Source organism: Mesoplodon mirus (genome assembly GCF_964341445.2).
Source record: "Mesoplodon mirus genome assembly, chromosome: 1".
Classification (NCBI taxonomy): Eukaryota; Metazoa; Chordata; class Mammalia; order Artiodactyla; family Ziphiidae; genus Mesoplodon; species Mesoplodon mirus.
In genome coordinates this window covers 179,470,537-179,490,593 of record NC_138976.1, presented here as the reverse complement: position 1 = coordinate 179,490,593, position 20,057 = coordinate 179,470,537, and positions in this window count along the sequence as shown.

The following is a 20,057-nucleotide window of genomic DNA, read 5'->3' as shown; positions in this document are numbered from 1 at the left end:
AATGAATAACCAAGTGTTTTAATTGACATCAGAAGATCAAAACAATAAACCCTGAGAACATAGAAAAAAGATAAATAAAGATATTAGCAGAACTTAATACAACAGAAAACGTATAAAATTGAGGTGATTTAGTAAGTCCAAAGAATCTTCTTTGAAAAGATTGAAAAGACACACTTTGATTAAGGAAAACAAAAACATAAGTAAAGAATATACAGAAAGAATCAGGACAATGTTATAGCAGAGAATATATGAAATGCCAGTAAATTTGTACATTTCTGTAAAGTGGACCATTTCCTAGCTCCTAAAGTTTACCAAACCTGACACAATAGAAAATCATTTAAGGTCATCATGTCTGCCCTTGGCATTCTCGGAACGCCCTGGCCTCAGGATGCAGCCTCTGTAGTCCATGGTAAGCTGCGGAGAGGGGGCGGGGATGAGGGTGGTTGGAACTCTGCCCTCACTGAAGCAGTGGGTGTGGCCATCTCTGATGTGACTGAACAAAGGGCAGGGGAACAGGGGGCCCAGGGCAGGGCCCTCAGAGCACGGCAGGTCCAGTGGGGTGTCACAAGCATTTAGGCCGAGGCCAAAGGGCGCCTTCTTTGTCTGCACAGCTGCCCAAACTCTCACCTTTCCACTCAGGCCGACCTCTTACTTGAAGTGTGTGTGGAACCTGTCCTCACAGTACACCTCGCTGCACAGCTAACCATAGGTCTGGGCATCGTAGCTTCCTGCCAGGTGACCGAAGTTCGCAGGCAGATGTGTCCCAGGGACACATGCAAAGAGGCTCCAGCCCGGGCCACAGGCTGCCCACTGCCCCTGCCCCAGATCGGGGGCCGCCAATCAGCCCTGTCGGAGGCCCTTCCTCTAGAGGGAGTATTGGACCAACACTTGTAGAAAACGGTGTCCTCGTGGGCAACTCATTGGAGGGACACAAGTAAATCTTTGCCATCTTTCTGCTGAAGCTTACGAGTGTTCACACCTAAGCGTCTTACAAGGTCAGCTGTTTAGCTAAACATGAGCTCATGATCTAAATTTACACAATAATGAAGAAATCAGCTACGTGGGGAGACAATCAGTAAAGACTATCAATACCAGAATTAGATTCCTAAGGCCATCCCTCAATTGTTGGAATAATCAGGTGCAAGGCAGAATATATACATAAAACTGGACCTGAAACAAGGAACAAGGATGTTTTCAAAGACTGGTAGGATCTCTACATGTCATTGATAAAGCTAAATACTCAAAGGTTGTGTAATACAACAGATTAAGCATTCAGAAGAGTGAAATTATGCTGTTTTGAAATCTATGGCAGGTGAGATTTTCTGCCTAATTATATAAGAAGATTTCTCTAAAAATACACATTATTTCAATGACTTATTGGCTGTGAAATAAGTTAAGGGTATTTCAAATGGCTTGTCTGCAAAGAAAGGTGAGATGTAGGGAATCACAGAAAGTCGAGGGGAAAATAGGTCAATATATACATTGCTATATGGTGAACTAAACCTTAGGCCAGCAACAATGGAGAGGACCTGACCCTTAGAAACTTACAAGTAAGCTGGAATCTTCAAAAGTTCAAATCTTTATAAGTAAAATATTTATTAAAATGAATAACCAAGTGTTTTAATTGACATCAGAAGATCAAAACAATAAACCCTGAGAACATAGAAAAAAGATAAATAAAAATATGAGCAGAACTTAATACAACGGAAAACGTATAAAATTGAGGTGATTTAGTAAGTCCAAAGAATCTTCTTTGAAAAGATTGAAAAGACACACTTTGATTAAGGAAAACAAAAACATAAGTAAAGAATATACAGAAAGAATCAGCACAATGTTATAGCAGAGAATATATGAAATGCCAGTAAATTTGAACATTTCTGTAAAGTGGACCATTTCCTAGCTCCTAAAGTTTACCAAACCTGACACAAGAGGAAATCATTTAAGGTCATCATGTCTGCCCTTGGCATTCTCGGAACGCCCTGGCCTCAGGATGCAGCCTCTGTAGTCCAGGGTAACCTGCGGAGAGGGGGCGGGGCTGAGGGTGGTTGGAACTCTGCCCTCACTGAAGCAGTGGGTGTGGCCATCTCTGATGTGACTGAACAAAGGGCAGGGGAGCAGGGGGCCCAGGGCAGGGCCCTCAGAGCCCAGCAGGTCCAGTGGGCTGTCACAAGCATTTAGGCCCAGGCCAAAGGGTGCCTTCTTTGTCTGCACAGCTGCCCAAACTCTCACCTTTCCACTCAGGCCGACCTCCTACTTGAAGTGTGTGTGGAACCTGTCCTCACAGTACACCTCGCTGCACAGCTAACCATAGGTCTGGGCATCGTAGCTTCCTGCCAGGTGACCGAAGTTCACAGGCAGATGTGTCCCAGGGACACATGCAAAGAGGCTCCTGCCCGGGCCACAGGCTGCCCACTGCCCCTGCCCCAGATCGGGGTCCGCCAATCAGCCCTGTCGGAGTCCCCTTCCTCTAGAGGGAGTATTGGACCAACACTTGTAGAAAACGGTGTCCTCGTGGGCAACTCATTGGAGGGACACAAATAAATCTTTGCCATCTTTCTGCTGAAGCTTACGAGCGTTCACACCTAAGCGTCTTACAAGGTCAGCTGTTTAGCTAAACATGAGCTCATGATCTAAATTTACACAATAATGAAGAAATCAGCTATGAGGTGAGACAATCAGTAAAGACTATCAATACCAGAATTAGATTCCCAAGGCCATCCATCAATTGTTGGAATAATCAGGTGCAAGGCAGAATATACACATAAAACTGGACCTGAAACAAGGAACAAGGATGTTTTCAAAGACTGGTAGGATCTCTACCTGTCATTGATAAAGCTAAATACTCAAAGGTTGTGTAATACAACAGATTAAGCATTGAGAAGAGTGAAATTATGCTGTTTTGAAAACTATGGCAGGTGAGATTTTCTGCCTAATTATATAAGAAGATTTCTCTAAAAATACACAGTATTTCAATGACTTATTGGCTGTGAAATAAGTTAAGGGTATTTCAAATGGCTTGTCTGCAAAGAAAGGTGAGATGTAGGGAATCACAGAAAGTCGAGGGGAAAATAGGTCAATATATACATTGCTATATGTTGAACTAAACCTTAGGCCAGCAACAATGGAGAGGACCTGACCCTTAGAAACTTACAAGTAAGCTGGAATCTTCAAAAGTTCAAATCTTTATAAGTAAAATATTTATTAAAATGAATAACCAAGTGTTTTAATTGACATCAGAAGATCAAAACAATAAACCCTGAGAACATAGAAAAAAGATAAATAAAGATATGAGCAGAACTTAATACAACAAAAATCGTATAAAATTGAGGTGATTTAGTAAGTCCAAAGAATCTTCTTTGAAAAGATTGAAAAGACACACTTTGATTAAGGAAAACAAAAACATAAGTAAAGAATATACAGAAAGAATCAGGACAATGTTATAGCAGAGAATATATGAAATGCCAGTAAATTTGAACATTTCTGTAAAGTGGACCATTTCCTAGCTCCTAAGGTTTACCAACCCTGACACAAGAGGAAATCATTTAAGGTCATCATGTCTGCCCTTGGCATTCTCGGAACGCCCTGGCCTCAAGATGCAGCCTCTGTAGTCCAGGGTAACCTGCGGAGAGGGGGCAGGGCAGAGGCTGGTTGGAACTCTGCCCTCACTGAAGGAGTGGGTGTGGCCATCTCTGCTGTGACTGAACAAATGGCAGGGGAGCAGGTGGCCCAGGGCAGGGCACTCAGAGCACGGCAGGTCCAGTGGGGTGTCACAAGCATTTAGGCCCAGGCCAAAGGGCGCCTTCTTTGTCTGCACAGCTGCCCAAACTCTCACCTTTCCACTCAGGCCGACCACTTACTTGAAGTGTGTGTGGAACCTGTCCTCACAGTACACATCTCTGCACAGCTAACCATAGGTCTGGGCATCGTAGCTTCCTGCCAGGTGACCGAAGTTCGCAGGCAGATGTGTCCCAGGGACACATGCAAAGAGGCTCCAGCCCGGGCCACAGGCTGCCCACTGCCCCTGCCCCAGATCGGGGGCCGCCAATCAGCCCTGTCGGAGGCCCTTCCTCTAGAGGGAGTATTGGACCAACACTTGTAGAAAACGGTGTCCTCGTGGGCAACTCATTGGAGGGACGCAAATAAATCTTTGCCATCTTTCTGCTGAAGCTTACGAGTGTTCACACCTAAGCGTCTTACAAGGTCAGCTGTTTAGCTAAACATGAGCTCATGATCTAAATTTACACAATAATGAAGAAATCAGCTACGTGGGGAGACAATCAGTAAAGACTATCAATACCAGAATTAGATTCCCAAGGCCATCCATCAATTGTTGGAATAATCAGGTGCAAGGCAGAATATATACATAAAACTGGACCTGAAACAAGGAACAAGGATGTTTTCAAAGACTGGTAGGATCTCTACCTGTCATTGATAAAGCTAAATACTCAAAGGTTGTGTAATACAACAGATTAAGCATTGAGAAGAGTGAAATTATGCTGTTTTGAAAACTATGGCAGGTGAGATTTTCTGCCTAATTATATAAGAAGATTTCTCTAAAAATACACATTATTTCAATGACTTATTGGCTGTGAAATAAGTTAAGGGTATTTCAAATGGCTTGTCTGCAAAGAAAGGTGAGATGTAGGGAATCACAGAAAGTCGAGGGGAAAATAGGTCAATATATACATTGCTATATGGTGAACTAAACCTTAGGCCAGCAACAATGGAGAGGACCTGACCCTTAGAAACTTACAAGTAAGCTGGAATCTTCAAAAGTTCAAATCTTTATAAGTAAAATATTTATTAAAATGAATAACCAAGTGTTTTAATTGACATCAGAAGATCAAAACAATAAACCCTGAGAACATAGAAAAAAGATAAATAAAGATATGAGCAGAACTTAATACAATGGAAAACGTATAAAATTGAGGTGATTTAGTAAGTCCAAAGAATCTTCTTTGAAAAGATTGAAAAGACACACTTTGATTAAGGAAAACAAAAACATAAGTAAAGAATATACAGAAAGAATCAGGACAATGTTATAGCAGAGAATATATGAAATGCCAGTAAATTTGAACATTTCTGTAAAGTGGACCATTTCCTAGCTCCTAAAGTTTACCAAACCTGACACAAGAGGAAATCATTTAAGGTCATCATGTCTGCCCTTGGCATTCTCGGAACGCCCTGGCCTCAGGATGCAGCCTCTGTAGTCCAGGGTAACCTGCGGAGAGGGGGCGGCGCTGAGGGTGGTTGGAACTCTGCCCTCACTGAAGGAGTGGGTGTGGCCATCTCTGCTCTGACTGAACAAATGGCAGGGGAGCAGGGGGCCCAGGGCAGGGCCCGCAGAGCACGGCAGGTCCAGTGGGGTGTCACAAGCATTTAGGCCCAGGCCAAAGGGTGCCTTCTTTGTCTGCACAGCTGCCCAAACTCTCACCTTTCCACTCAGGCCGACCTCTTACTTGAAGTGTGTGTGGAACCTGTCCTCACAGTACATCTTGCTGCACAGTTATCCATAGGTCTGGACATCGTAGCTTCCTGCCAGGTGACCGAAGTTCGCAGGCAGATGTGTCCCAGGGACACATGCAAAGAGGCTCCAGCCCTGGCCACAGGCTGCCCACTGCCCCTGCCCCAGATCGGGGGCCGCCAATCAGCCCTGTCGGAGTCCCCTTCCTCTAGAGGGAGTATTGGACCAACACTTGTAGAAAACGGTGTCCTCCTGGGCAACTCATTGGAGGGACAGAAATAAATCTTTGCCGACTTTCTGCTGAAGCTTACGAGCGTTCACACCTAAGCTTCTTAGAAGGTCAGCTGTTTAGCTAAACATGAGCTCATGATCTAAATTTACACAATAATGAAGAAATCAGCTATGAGGGGAGACAATCAGTAAAGACTATCAATACCAGAATTAGATTCCCAAGGCCATCCATCAATTGTTGGAATAATCAGGTGCAAGGCAGAATATATACATAAAACTGGACGTGAAACAAGAAACAAGGATGTTTTCAAAGACTGGTAGGATCTCTAAAACATTTTTAAAGTACATGTCATTGATAAAGCTAAATACTCAAAGGTTGTGTAATACAACAGATTAAGCATTGAGAAGAGTGAAATTATGCTGTTTTGAAAACTATGGCAGGTGAGATTTTCTGCCTAATTATATAAGAAGATTTCTCTAAAAATACACATTATTTCAATGACTTATTGGCTGTGAAATAAGTTAAGGGTATTTCAAATGGCTTGTCTGCAAAGAAAGGTGAGATGTAGGGAATCACAGAAAGTCGAGGGGAAAATAGGTCAATATATACATTGCTATATGGTGAACTAAACCTTAGGCCAGCAACAATGGAGAGGACCTGACCCTTAGAAACTTACAAGTAAGCTGGAATCTTCAAAAGTTCAAATCTTTATAAGTAAAATATTTATTAAAATGAATAACCAGGTGTTTTAATTGACATCAGAAGATCAAAACAATAAACCCTGAGAACATAGAAAAAAAGATAAATAAAGATATGAGCAGAACTTAATACAACGGAAAACGTATAAAATTGAGTTGATTTAGTAAGTCCAAAGAATCTTCTTTGAAAAGATTGAAAAGACACATTTTGATTAAGGAAAACAAAAACATAAGTAAAGAATATACAGAAAGAATCAGGACAATGTTATAGCAGAGAATATATGAAATGCCAGTAAATTTGAACATTTCTGTAAAGTGGACCATTTCCTAGCTCCTAAAGTTTACCAAACCTGACACAAGAGGAAATCATTTAAGGTCATCATGTCTGCCCTTGGCATTCTCGGAACGCCCTGGCCTCAGGATGCAGCCTCTGTAGTCCATGGTAACCTGCGGAGAGGGGGCGGGGCTGAGGGTGGTTGGAACTCTGCCCTCACTGAAGGAGTGGGTGTGGCCATCTCTGCTGTGACTGAACAAAGGGCAGGGGAGCAGGGGGCCCAGGGCATGGCCGTCAGAGCACGGCAGGTCCAGTGGGGTGTCACAAGCATTTAGGCCCAGGCCAAAGGGCACCTTCTTTGTCTTCACAGCTGCCCAAACTCTCACCTTTCCACTCAGGCCGACCTCTTACTTGAAGTGTGTGTGGAACCTGTCCTCACAGTACACCTCACTGCACAGTTAACCATAGGTCTGGACATCGTAGCTTCCTGCCAGGTGACCGAAGTTCGCAGGCAGGTGTGTCCCAGGGACACATGCAAAGAGGCTCCAGCCCGGGCCACAGGCTGCCAACTGCCCCTGCCCCACATCGGGGGCCCCCAATCAGCCCTGTCGGTGTCCCCTTCCTCTAGAGTGAGTATTGGGCCAACAGTTGTAGAAAACGGTGTCCTCGTGTGCAACTCATTGGAGGGACACAAATAAATTTTGCCGACTTTTTCCTGAAGCGTGCGAGCGTACACACCTAAGCTTCTTACAAGGTCAGCTGTTTAGCTAAACATGAGCTCATGATCTAAATTTACACAATAATGAAAAATCAGCTACGAGGGAAGACAATCAGGAAAGAGTATCAATACCAGAATTAGATTCCCAAGGCCATCCATCAATTGTTGGAATAATCAGGTGCAAGGCAGAATATATACATAAAACTGGAACTGAAACAAGGAACAAGGATGTTTTCAAAGACTGGTAGGATCTCTACATGTCATAGATAAAGCTAAATACTCAGAGGTTGTGTAATACAACAGATTAAGCATTGAGAAGAGTGAAATTATGCTGTTTTGAAAACTATGGCAGGTGAGATTTTCTGCCTAATTATATAAGAAGATTTCTCTAAAAATACACATTATTTCAATGACTTATTGGCTGTGAAATAAGTTAAGGGTATTTCAAATGGCTTGTCTGCAAAGAAAGGTGAGATGTAGGGAATCACAGAAAGTCGAGGGGAAAATAGGTCAATATATACATTGCTATATGGTGAACTAAACCTTAGGCCAGCAACAATGGAGAGGACCTGACCCTTAGAAACTTACAAGTAAGCTGGAATCTTCAAAAGTTCAAATCTTTATAAGTAAAATATTTATTAAAATGAATAACCAAGTGTTTTAATTGACATCAGAAGATCAAAACAATAAACCCTGAGAACATAGAAAAAAGATAAATAAAGATATGAGCAGAACTTAATACAACAGAAAACGTATAAAATTGAGGTGATTTAGTAAGTCCAAAGAATCTTCTTTGAAAAGATTGAAAAGAAACACTTTGATTAAGGAAAACAAAAACATAAGTAAAGAATATACAGAAAGAATCAGCACAATGTTATAGCAGAGAATATATGAAATGCCAGTAAATTTGAACATTTCTGTAAAGTGGACCATTTCCTAGCTCCTAAAGTTTACCAAACCTGACACAAGAGGAAATCATTTAAGGTCATCATGTCTGACCTTGGCATTCTCGGAACGCCCTGGCCTCAGGATGCAGCCTCTGTAGTCCATGGTAACCTGCGGAGAGGGGGCGGGGCTGAGGGTGGTTGGAACTCTGCCCTCACTGAAGGAGTGGGTGTGGCCATCTCTGCTGTGACTGAACAAAGGGCAGGGGAGCAGGGGGCCCAGGGCAGGGCCCTCAGAGCACGGCAGGTCCAGTGGGGTGTCACAAGCATTTAGGCCCAGGACAAAGGGCGCCATCTTTGTCTGCACAGCTGCCCAAACTCTCACCTTTCCACTCAGGCCGACCTCTTACTTGAAGTGTGTGTGGAACCTGTCCTCACAGTACACCTTGCTGCACAGTTAACCATAGGTCTGGACATCGTAGCTTCCTGCCAGGTGACCGAAGTTCGCAGGCAGATGTTTCCCAGGGACACATGCAAAGAGGCTCCAGCCCGGGCCACAGGCTGCCCACTGCCCCTGCCCCAGATCGGGGGCCGCCAATCAGCCCTGTCAGTGTCCCCTTCCTCTAGAGGGAGTATTGGACCAACACTTGTAGAAAACGGTGTCCTCGTGGGCAACTCATTGGAGGGACGCAAATAAATCTTTGCCATCTTTCTGCTGAAGCTTACGAGTGTTCACACCTAAGCGTCTTACAAGGTCAGCTGTTTAGCTAAACATGAGCTCATGATCTAAATTTACACAATAATGAAGAAATCAGCTACGAGGGGAGACAATCAGTAAAGACTATCAATACCAGAATTAGATTCCCAAGGCCATCCATCAATTGTTGGAATAATCAGGTGCAAGGCAGAATATATACATAAAACTGGACCTGAAACAAGGAACAAGGATGTTTTCAAAGACTGGTAGGATCTCTACATGTCATTGATAAAGCTAAATACTCAAAGGTTGTGTAATACAACAGATTAAGCATTGAGAAGAGTGAAATTATGCTGTTTTGAAAACTATGGCAGGTGAGATTTTCTGCCTAATTATATAAGAAGATTTCTCTAAAAATACACATTATTTCAATGACTTATTGGCTGTGAAATAAGTTAAGGGTATTTCAAATGGCTTGTCTGCAAAGAAAGGTGAGATGTAGGGAATCACAGAAAGTCGAGGGGAAAATAGGTCAATATATACATTGCTATATGGTGAACTAAACCTTAGGCCAGCAACAATGGAGAGGACCTGACCCTTAGAAACTTACAAGTAAGCTGGAATCTTCAAAAGTTCAAATCTTTATAAGTAAAATATTTATTAAAATGAATAACCAAGTGTTTTAATTGACATCAGAAGATCAAAACAATAAACCCTGAGAACATAGAAAAAAGATAAATAAAAATATGAGCAGAACTTAATACAACGGAAAACGTATAAAATTGAGGTGATTTAGTAAGTCCAAAGAATCTTCTTTGAAAAGATTGAAAAGACACACTTTGATTAAGGAAAACAAAAACATAAGTAAAGAATATACAGAAAGAATCAGCACAATGTTATAGCAGAGAATATATGAAATGCCAGTAAATTTGAACATTTCTGTAAAGTGGACCATTTCCTAGCTCCTAAAGTTTACCAAACCTGACACAAGAGGAAATCATTTAAGGTCATCATGTCTGCCCTTGGCATTCTCGGAACGCCCTGGCCTCAGGATGCAGCCTCTGTAGTCCAGGGTAACCTGCGGAGAGGGGGCGGGGCTGAGGGTGGTTGGAACTCTGCCCTCACTGAAGCAGTGGGTGTGGCCATCTCTGATGTGACTGAACAAAGGGCAGGGGAGCAGGGGGCCCAGGGCAGGGCCCTCAGAGCCCAGCAGGTCCAGTGGGCTGTCACAAGCATTTAGGCCCAGGCCAAAGGGCGCCTTCTTTGTCTGCACAGCTGCCCAAACTCTCACCTTTCCACTCAGGCCGACCTCCTACTTGAAGTGTGTGTGGAACCTGTCCTCACAGTACACCTCGCTGCACAGCTAACCATAGGTCTGGGCATCGTAGCTTCCTGCCAGGTGACCGAAGTTCACAGGCAGATGTGTCCCAGGGACACATGCAAAGAGGCTCCTGCCCGGGCCACAGGCTGCCCACTGCCCCTGCCCCAGATCGGGGTCCGCCAATCAGCCCTGTCGGAGTCCCCTTCCTCTAGAGGGAGTATTGGACCAACACTTGTAGAAAACGGTGTCCTCGTGGGCAACTCATTGGAGGGACACAAATAAATCTTTGCCATCTTTCTGCTGAAGCTTACGAGCGTTCACACCTAAGCGTCTTACAAGGTCAGCTGTTTAGCTAAACATGAGCTCATGATCTAAATTTACACAATAATGAAGAAATCAGCTATGAGGTGAGACAATCAGTAAAGACTATCAATACCAGAATTAGATTCCCAAGGCCATCCATCAATTGTTGGAATAATCAGGTGCAAGGCAGAATATACACATAAAACTGGACCTGAAACAAGGAACAAGGATGTTTTCAAAGACTGGTAGGATCTCTACCTGTCATTGATAAAGCTAAATACTCAAAGGTTGTGTAATACAACAGATTAAGCATTGAGAAGAGTGAAATTATGCTGTTTTGAAAACTATGGCAGGTGAGATTTTCTGCCTAATTATATAAGAAGATTTCTCTAAAAATACACAGTATTTCAATGACTTATTGGCTGTGAAATAAGTTAAGGGTATTTCAAATGGCTTGTCTGCAAAGAAAGGTGAGATGTAGGGAATCACAGAAAGTCGAGGGGAAAATAGGTCAATATATACATTGCTATATGTTGAACTAAACCTTAGGCCAGCAACAATGGAGAGGACCTGACCCTTAGAAACTTACAAGTAAGCTGGAATCTTCAAAAGTTCAAATCTTTATAAGTAAAATATTTATTAAAATGAATAACCAAGTGTTTTAATTGACATCAGAAGATCAAAACAATAAACCCTGAGAACATAGAAAAAAGATAAATAAAGATATGAGCAGAACTTAATACAACAAAAATCGTATAAAATTGAGGTGATTTAGTAAGTCCAAAGAATCTTCTTTGAAAAGATTGAAAAGACACACTTTGATTAAGGAAAACAAAAACATAAGTAAAGAATATACAGAAAGAATCAGGACAATGTTATAGCAGAGAATATATGAAATGCCAGTAAATTTGAACATTTCTGTAAAGTGGACCATTTCCTAGCTCCTAAGGTTTACCAACCCTGACACAAGAGGAAATCATTTAAGGTCATCATGTCTGCCCTTGGCATTCTCGGAACGCCCTGGCCTCAAGATGCAGCCTCTGTAGTCCAGGGTAACCTGCGGAGAGGGGGCAGGGCAGAGGCTGGTTGGAACTCTGCCCTCACTGAAGGAGTGGGTGTGGCCATCTCTGCTGTGACTGAACAAATGGCAGGGGAGCAGGGGGCCCAGGGCAGGGCACTCAGAGCACGGCAGGTCCAGTGGGGTGTCACAAGCATTTAGGCCCAGGCCATAGGGCGCCTTCTTTGTCTGCACAGCTGCCCAAACTCTCACCTTTCCACTCAGGCCGACCACTTACTTGAAGTGTGTGTGGAACCTGTCCTCACAGTACACATCTCTGCACAGCTAACCATAGGTCTGGGCATCGTAGCTTCCTGCCAGGTGACCGAAGTTCGCAGGCAGATGTGTCCCAGGGACACATGCAAAGAGGCTCCAGCCCGGGCCACAGGCTGCCCACTGCCCCTGCCCCAGATCGGGGGCCGCCAATCAGCCCTGTCGGAGGCCCTTCCTCTAGAGGGAGTATTGGACCAACACTTGTAGAAAACGGTGTCCTCGTGGGCAACTCATTGGAGGGACGCAAATAAATCTTTGCCATCTTTCTGCTGAAGCTTACGAGTGTTCACACCTAAGCGTCTTACAAGGTCAGCTGTTTAGCTAAACATGAGCTCATGATCTAAATTTACACAATAATGAAGAAATCAGCTACGAGGGGAGACAATCAGTAAAGACTATCAATACCAGAATTTGATTCCCAAGGCCATCCATCAATTGTTGGAATAATCAGGTGCAAGGCAGAATATATACATAAAACTGGACCTGAAACAAGGAACAAGGATGTTTTCAAAGACTGGTAGGATCTCTACATGTCATTGATAAAGCTAAATACTCAAAGGTTGTGTAATACAACAGATTAAGCATTGAGAAGAGTGAAATTATGCTGTTTTGAAAACTATGGCAGGTGAGATTTTCTGCCTAATTATATAAGAAGATTTCTCTAAAAATACACATTATTTCAATGACTTATTGGCTGTGAAATAAGTTAAGGGTATTTCAAATGGCTTGTCTGCAAAGAAAGGTGAGATGTAGGGAATCACAGAAAGTCGAGGGGAAAATAGGTCAATATATACATTGCTATATGGTGAACTAAACCTTAGGCCAGCAACAATGGAGAGGACCTGACCCTTAGAAACTTACAAGTAAGCTGGAATCTTCAAAAGTTCAAATCTTTATAAGTAAAATATTTATTAAAATGAATAACCAAGTGTTTTAATTGACATCAGAAGATCAAAACAATAAACCCTGAGAACATAGAAAAAAGATAAATAAAGATATGAGCAGAACTTAATACAATGGAAAACGTATAAAATTGAGGTGATTTAGTAAGTCCAAAGAATCTTCTTTGAAAAGATTGAAAAGACACACTTTGATTAAGGAAAACAAAAACATAAGTAAAGAATATACAGAAAGAATCAGGACAATGTTATAGCAGAGAATATATGAAATGCCAGTAAATTTGAACATTTCTGTAAAGTGGACCATTTCCTAGCTCCTAAAGTTTACCAAACCTGACACAAGAGGAAATCATTTAAGGTCATCATGTCTGCCCTTGGCATTCTCGGAACGCCCTGAACTCAGGATGCAGCCTCTGTAGTCCATGGTAACCTGCGGAGAGGGGGCGGCGCTGAGGGTGGTTGGAACTCTGCCCTCACTGAAGGAGTGGGTGTGGCCATCTCTGCTCTGACTGAACAAATGGCAGGGGAGCAGGGGGCCCAGGGCAGGGCCCGCAGAGCACGGCAGGTCCAGTGGGGTGTCACAAGCATTTAGGCCCAGGCCAAAGGGCGCCTTCTTTGTCTGCACAGCTGCCCAAACTCTCACCTTTCCACTCAGGCCGACCTCTTACTTGAAGTGTGTGTGGAACCTGTCCTCACAGTACATCTTGCTGCACAGTTATCCATAGGTCTGGACATCGTAGCTTCCTGCCAGGTGACCGAAGTTCGCAGGCAGATGTGTCCCAGGGACACATGCAAAGAGGCTCCAGCCCTGGCCACAGGCTGCCCACTGCCCCTGCCCCAGATCGGGGGCCGCCAATCAGCCCTGTCGGAGTCCCCTTCCTCTAGAGGGAGTATTGGACCAACACTTGTAGAAAACGGTGTCCTCCTGGGCAACTCATTGGAGGGACAGAAATAAATCTTTGCCGACTTTCTGCTGAAGCTTACGAGCGTTCACACCTAAGCTTCTTAGAAGGTCAGCTGTTTAGCTAAACATGAGCTCATGATCTAAATTTACACAATAATGAAGAAATCAGCTATGAGGGGAGACAATCAGTAAAGACTATCAATACCAGAATTAGATTCCCAAGGCCATCCATCAATTGTTGGAATAATCAGGTGCAAGGCAGAATATATACATAAAACTGGACGTGAAACAAGAAACAAGGATGTTTTCAAAGACTGGTAGGATCTCTAAAACATTTTTAAAGTACATGTCATTGATAAAGCTAAATACTCAAAGGTTGTGTAATACAACAGATTAAGCATTGAGAAGAGTGAAATTATGCTGTTTTGAAAACTATGGCAGGTGAGATTTTCTGCCTAATTATAGAAGAAGATTTCTCTAAAAATACACATTATTTCAATGACTTATTGGCTGTGAAATAAGTTAAGGGTATTTCAAATGGCTTGTCTGCAAAGAAAGGTGAGATGTAGGGAATCACAGAAAGTCGAGGGGAAAATAGGTCAATATATACATTGCTATATGGTGAACTAAACCTTAGGCCAGCAACAATGGAGAGGACCTGACCCTTAGAAACTTACAACTAAGCTGGAATCTTCAAAAGTTCAAATCTTTATAAGTAAAATATTTATTAAAATGAATAACCAGGTGTTTTAATTGACATCAGAAGATCAAAACAATAAACCCTGAGAACATAGAAAAAAAGATAAATAAAGATATGAGCAGAACTTAATACAACGGAAAACGTATAAAATTGAGTTGATTTAGTAAGTCCAAAGAATCTTCTTTGAAAAGATTGAAAAGACACATTTTGATTAAGGAAAACAAAAACATAAGTAAAGAATATACAGAAAGAATCAGGACAATGTTATAGCAGAGAATATATGAAATGCCAGTAAATTTGAACATTTCTGTAAAGTGGACCATTTCCTAGCTCCTAAAGTTTACCAAACCTGACACAAGAGGAAATCATTTAAGGTCATCATGTCTGCCCTTGGCATTCTCGGAACGCCCTGGCCTCAGGATGCAGCCTCTGTAGTCCATGGTAACCTGCGGAGAGGGGGCGGGGCTGAGGGTGGTTGGAACTCTGCCCTCACTGAAGGAGTGGGTGTGGCCATCTCTGCTGTGACTGAACAAAGGGCAGGGGAGCAGGGGGCCCAGGGCAGGGCCGTCAGAGCACGGCAGGTCCAGTGGGGTGTCACAAGCATTTAGGCCCAGGCCAAAGGGCACCTTCTTTGTCTTCACAGCTGCCCAAACTCTCACCTTTCCACTCAGGCCGACCTCTTACTTGAAGTGTGTGTGGAACCTGTCCTCACAGTACACCTCACTGCACAGTTAACCATAGGTCTGGACATCGTAGCTTCCTGCCAGGTGACCGAAGTTCGCAGGCAGGTGTGTCCCAGGGACACATGCAAAGAGGCTCCAGCCCGGGCCACAGGCTGCCCACTGCCCCTGCCCCACATCGGGGGCCCCCAATCAGCCCTGTCGGAGTCCCCTTCCTCTAGAGTGAGTATTGGGCCAACAGTTGTAGAAAACGGTGTCCTCGTGTGCAACTCATTGGAGGGACACAAATAAACTTTGCCGACTTTTTCCTGAAGCGTGCGAGCGTACACACCTAAGCGTCTTACAAGGTCAGCTGTTTAGCTAAACATGAGCTCATGATCTAAATTTACACAATAATGAAGAAATCAGCTACGAGGGGAGACAATCAGTAAAGACTATCAATACCAGAATTAGATTCCCAAGGCCATCCATCAATTGTTGGAATAATCAGGTGCAAGGCAGAATATATACATAAAACTGGACCTGAAACAAGGAACAAGGATGTTTTCAAAGACTGGTAGGATCTCTACATGTCATTGATAAAGCTAAATACTCAAAGGTTGTGTAATACAACAGATTAAGCATTGAGAAGAGTGAAATTATGCTGTTTTGAAAACTATGGCAGGTGAGATTTTCTGCCTAATTATATAAGAAGATTTCTCTAAAAATACACATTATTTCAATGACTTATTGGCTGTGAAATAAGTTAAGGGTATTTCAAATGGCTTGTCTGCAAAGAAAGGTGAGATGTAGGGAATCACAGAAAGTCGAGGGGAAAATAGGTCAATATATACATTGCTATATGGTGAACTAAACCTTAGGCCAGCAACAATGGAGAGGACCTGACCCTTAGAAACTTACAAGTAAGCTGGAATCTTCAAAAGTTCAAATCTTTATAAGTAAAATATTTATTAAAATGAATAACCAAGTGTTTTAATTGACATCAGAAGATCAAAACAATAAACCCTGAGAACATAGAAAAAAGATAAATAAAGATATGAGCAGAACTTAATACAACAGAAAACGTATAAAATTGAGGTGATTTAGTAAGTCCAAAGAATCTTCTTTGAAAAGATTGAAAAGACACACTTTGATTAAGGAAAACAAAAACATAAGTAAAGAATATACAGAAAGAATCAGGACAATGTTATAGCAGAGAATATATGAAATGCCAGTAAATTTGTACATTTCTGTAAAGTGGACCATTTCCTAGCTCCTAAAGTTTACCAAACCTGACACAAGAGGAAATCATTTAAGGTCATCATGTCTGCCCTTTGCATTCTCGGAACGCCCTGGCCTCAGGATGCAGCCTCTGTAGTCCATGGTAAGCTGCGGAGAGGGGGCGGGGCTGAGGGTGGTTGGAACTCTGCCCTCACTGAAGCAGTGGGTGTGGCCATCTCTGATGTGACTGAACAAAGGGCAGGGGAGCAGGGGGCCCAGGGCAGGGCCCTCAGAGCACGGCAGGTCCAGTGGGGTGTCACAAGCATTTAGGCCCAGGCCAAAGGGCGCCTTCTTTGTCTGCACAGCTGCCCAAACTCTCACCTTTCCACTCAGGCCGACCTCTTACTTGAAGTGTGTGTGGAACCTGTCCTCACAGTACACCTCGCTGCACAGCTAACCATAGGTCTGGGCATCGTAGCTTCCTGCCAGGTGACCGAAGTTCGCAGGCAGATGTGTCCCAGGGACACATGCAAAGAGGCTCCAGCCCGGGCCACAGGCTGCCCACAGCCCCTGCCCCAGATCGGGGGCCGCCAATCAGCCCTGTCGGAGGCCCTTCCTCTAGAGGGAGTATTGGACCAACACTTGTAGAAAACGGTGTCCTCGTGGGCAACTCATTGGAGGGAAACAAGTAAATCTTTGCCATCTTTCTGCTGAAGCTTACGAGTGTTCACACCTAAGCGTCTTACAAGGTCAGCTGTTTAGCTAAACATGAGCTCATGATCTAAATTTACACAATAATGAAGAAATCAGCTACGTGGGGAGACAATCAGTAAAGACTATCAATACCAGAATTAGATTCCTAAGGCCATCCCTCAATTGTTGGAATAATCAGGTGCAAGGCAGAATATATACATAAAACTGGACCTGAAACAAGGAACAAGGATGTTTTCAAAGACTGGTAGGATCTCTACATGTCATTGATAAAGCTAAATACTCAAAGGTTGTGTAATACAACAGATTAAGCATTCATAAGAGTGAAATTATGCTGTTTTGAAATCTATGGCAGGTGAGATTTTCTGCCTAATTATATAAGAAGATTTCTCTAAAAATACACATTATTTCAATGACTTATTGGCTGTGAAATAAGTTAAGGGTTTTCAAATGGCTTGTCTGCAAAGACAGGTGAGATGTAGGGAATCACAGAAAGTCGAGGGGAAAATAGGTCAATATATACATTGCTATATGGTGAACTAAACCTTAGGCCAGCAACAATGGAGAGGACCTGACCCTTAGAAACTTACAAGTAAGCTGGAATCTTCAAAAGTTCAAATCTTTATAAGTAAAATATTTATTAAAATGAATAACCAAGTGTTTTAATTGACATCAGAAGATCAAAACAATAAACCCTTAGAACATAGAAAAAAGATAAATAAAAATATGAGCAGAACTTAATACAACGGAAAACGTATAAAATTGAGGTGATTTAGTAAGTCCAAAGAATCTTCTTTGAAAAGATTGAAAAGACACACTTTGATTAAGGAAAACAAAAACATAAGTAAAGAATATACAGAAAGAATCAGGACAATGTTATAGCAGAGAATATATGAAATGCCAGTAAATATGAACATTTCTGTAAAGTGGACCATTTCCTAGCTCCTAAAGTTTACCAAACCTGACACAAGAGGAAATCATTTAAGGTCATCATGTCTGCCCTTGGCATTCTCGGAACGCCCTGGCCTCAGGATGCAGCCTCTGTAGTCCAGGGTAACCTGCGGAGAGGGGGCGGGGATGAGGGTGGTTGGAACTCTGCCCTCACTGAAGGAGTGGGTGTGGCCATCTCTGCTCTGACTGAACAAAGGGCAGGGGAGCAGGGGGCCCAGGGCAGGGCCCTCAGAGCCCAGCAGGTCCAGTGGGCTGTCACAAGCATTTAGGCCCAGGCCAAAGGGCGCCTTCTTTGTCTGCACAGCTGCCCAAACTCTCACCTTTCCACTCAGGCCGACCTCTTACTTGAAGTGTGTGTGGAACCTGTCCTCACAGTACACCTTGCTGCACAGTTAACCATAGGTCTGGACATCGTAGCTTCCTGCCAGGTGACCGAAGTTCGCAGGCAGATGTGTCCCAGGGACACATGCAAAGAGGCTCCAGCCCGGGCCACAGGCTGCCCACTGCCCCTGCCCCAGATCGGGGGCCGCCAATCAGCCCTGTCGGAATCCCCTTCCTCTAGAGGGAGTATTGGACCAACACTTGTAGAAAACGGTGTCCTCGTGGGCAACTCATTGGAGGGACACAAATAAATTTTGCCGACTTTTTCCTGAAGCTTGCAAGCGTACACACCTAAGCGTCTTACAAGGTCAGCTGTTTAGCTAAACATGAGCTCATGATCTAAATTTACACAATAATGAAAAAATCAGCTATGAGGGAAGACAATCAGGAAAGAGTATCAATACCAGAATTAGATTCCCAAGGCCATCCATCAATTGTTGGAATAATCAGGTGCAAGGCAGAATATATACATAAAACTGGAACTGAAACAAGGAACAAGGATGTTTTCAAAGACTGGTAGGATCTCTAAAACATTTTTAAAGTACATGTCATTGATAAAGCTAAATACTCAAAGGTTATGTAATACAACAGATTAAGCATTGAGAAGAGTGAAATTATGCTGTTTTGAAAACTATGGCAGGTGAGATTTTCTGCCTAATTATATAAGAAGATTTCTCTAAAAATACACATTATTTCAATGACTTATTGGATGTGAAATAAGTTAAGTGTATTTCAAATGGCTTGTCTGCAAAGAAAGGTGAGATGTAGGGAATCACAGAAAGTCGAGGGGAAAATAGGTCAATATATACATTGCTATATGGTGAACTAAACCTTAGGCCAGCAACAATGGAGAGGACCTGACCCTTAGAAACTTACAAGTAAGCTGGAATCTTCAAAAGTTCAAATCTTTATAAGTAAAATATTTATTAAAATGAATAACCAAGTGTTTTAATTGACATCAGAAGATCAAAACAATAAACCCTGAGAACATAGAAAAAAGATAAATAAAGATATGAGCAGAACTTAATACAACAGAAAACGTATAAAATTGAGGTGATTTAGTAAGTCCAAAGAATCTTCTTTGAAAAGATTGAGAAGACACACTTTGATTAAGGAAAACAAAAACATAAGTAAAGAATATACAGAAAGAATCAGCACAATGTTATAGCAGAGAATATATGAAATGCCAGTAAATTTGAATATTTCTGTAAAGTGGACCATTTCCTACCTCCTAAGGTTTACCAAACCTGACACAAGAGGAAATCATTTAAGGTCATCATGTCTGCCCTTGGCATTCTCGGAACGCCCTGGCCTCAGGATGCAGCCTCTGTAGTCCAGGGTAAACTGCGGAGAGGGGGCGGGGCTGAGGCTGGTTGGAACTCTGCCCTCAATGAAGGAGTGGGTGTGGCCATCACTGCTGTGACTGAACAAATGGCAGGGGAGCAGGGGGCCCAGGGCAGGGCCCTCAGAACACGGCAGGTCCAGTGGGGTGTCACAAGCATTTAGGCCCAGGCCAAAGGGCGCCTTCTTTGTCTGCACAGCTGCCCAAACTCTCACCTTTCCACTCAGGCCGACCACTTACTTGAAGTGTGTGTGGAACCTGACCTCACAGTACACATCTCTGCACAGCTAACCATAGGTCTGGGCATCGTAGCTTCCTGCCAGGTGACCGAAGTTCTCAGGCAGATGTGTTCCAGGGACACATGCAAA